Genomic DNA, 2,171 nt, shown 5'->3' on the forward strand with positions numbered 1-2,171 from the left:
TTCAAATAAAGGTTGTTAAATTAAAGCTATTAAATTATGGAGAAACTATTAGATTGCTAAACTATCTAACTATGAGCAAAGTAAATTTTTTTTTCTCAATGTATGCTAAACTGGTTTTAATTATATTCAAAATTATTGATGTAAATTTTAGCTTTAAAAATAATGCAGAATTTGAAATTTTTTTGTCAAAGGAATACAATTAAAAATTTAATCATAAAAATAAAGAGAAAAAAAAACTACATCTGATAAATTCAATATTTTTAAGTATAAAAACTTATAAAATTGTGCACCATAGCATGAAGAAAAAAAACAAATAGAAAGAATATGAAAATCGATTCGATATTTCCTGAGAAAGGGCGTATGAGTAGTATACCACGAGATCTAAGGGACGGAAGTGACGTCATCATGGAAAGTCAAGGGGTGCTTATTTCTGCCTGGGTGGAAAACGAAACTATGTCGTAAACCGGAAGTTGCTTATTTCTCCCCGCCTGCAAACCGGATTTTCTATTTCGTAAAAAGTCATTTAAAAGATCTAGTATATTACTTCTAGGAACAACTTTATCTTGAATTCCGAGTGTTTGTCCTATTTATAGGTCTTGTAGAAATAGTCCAAATGCTTCCGCCTTAACGAGAGCACAATGTTTAAAATCTGGTGAATATACAGTGCGCGAAGAAAAAGTTGGTATCAGTTTATCTACTTTAGGACAGCCAAAATCTTCTAAGCTGTAACACACTCTGCTGGTTAGAATTTCTAAAAATTTCCGTTTCTCGAGACCTTTCACATAGATATGTGAATACATATCACACAAAAAAAGTCAACATAGTATGAAATTTAATGTAGGGTAATTCTCCTTGGTTCCAATCTATTTGATGAATATTTCTAACTATTCAAGAATATTGCATTTTCTGCTGTGTTGGAAGTTCTTCGAACGGGAACGGTCTTTGGAATGTACACACTCCGGTAATGGGAATATCTTTCACGACATGAAAAGCAAGTTCTTTGACAATGTAGGTCCCTGATGAAAGTTGAAAATCGATAAAATCAATGACTAAAGCTGACAATCCTTTTCGGTTTCCTTCCTGCAATAAAAAAAAAAAAAAGAAAATTTTGAGTCAACAAGAAAAATAATTAACAACACATAGTGATAATGTTCATAACTCCTTTCGATTACTACGATTAAGAATTTATTTGCAAAGCAAAAGGCTTTACCCCCTGGATTCTGTCTAAAATAAACTTTTTTACAAAAACAAATATGAAACGTTCCTTTAACAAATAGAAAGTTAATTTATCAAATATTAGCTTTATTTAGACTTCGTAATGAAAAAAATAACTATTCCTAATTTGTAACTAAGAAGATGAGTAATTTTTTTTATTATTAACAAAATAAAAATAATTAATTAAAATGAACAAAACAATTTACCTCACATCACATCATAACACAGCTCTTCATAAACACAGCTCGGCAGCTTTATAAATAATACTATTTGACATTATCAATATACTATTTATCATCAATATAATAAAATAACATAGTTATAAAATTTTAATAAAAAAAATTTAGTACTTACTTGAATATCATCATGTTTTCGTTTCAGTATTGCGTTTCCATCCATAACGAAGAGAAGAATCAAAAAGAACTAGCGATTTAATAAAAATAGAAAACTGAGAAGTAAAAAACTTTAATTATAAACTTAATAATTTTTAAAACTTAACAGAATTAGAAGACACGCTATTCACCGAAATGCATGCCAGCAAGTGAAGTACTAATACTTGAGTGAAGATAGTTTAATTCAATTCGCATACGTCAGAGATCGAGCCCTCCCTTGTTTAATCTTATCCAAGACGGACTTGTAGTATCCGCTTTGACGTCATGACAGATACCGTACATCCCCTAACATATAGTTTAAATTACCAACTACTGCTCATGGATGCTTTTAACTCGCGTAGGTTCGATCCCCACTCCAGACTAAAATATCAATTCATTCTAATTATTCAATAATTCAATTAAAAATTATTTACTAATGTAATTCCATATATGAAGCAAATCTAATAATAATATAAAAATAATAGCTTAATATTTAGATGTATTTATTTTATTTTTAAAACATATTACAAAAGATTATTTTAATTAATATAAAATTTTTTTTATCATGTTAATAAGTTTAATTTC

General features: G+C 28.6%; 1 long non-coding RNA gene across 1 annotated transcript; it reads right to left on the reverse strand.

Moving 5' to 3' along the window:
• Nucleotides 1–244: 244 nt before the first annotated feature.
• LOC147801816 (uncharacterized) lies at nt 245–1,938 on the reverse strand. Its single transcript, XR_015430468.1, has 2 exons — nt 1,570–1,938; nt 245–1,080 (listed from the first exon to the last, which is right to left on the reverse strand). It is a non-coding gene; the product is annotated as an uncharacterized LOC147801816 (long non-coding RNA).
• Between the last annotated feature and the right edge of the window lie 233 nt (nt 1,939–2,171).

This window comes from Parasteatoda tepidariorum, chromosome 11 (genome assembly GCF_982258835.1).
Source record: "Parasteatoda tepidariorum strain Cologne lab strain chromosome 11, Ptep-v5.0, whole genome shotgun sequence".
Classification (NCBI taxonomy): domain Eukaryota; kingdom Metazoa; phylum Arthropoda; class Arachnida; order Araneae; family Theridiidae; genus Parasteatoda; species Parasteatoda tepidariorum.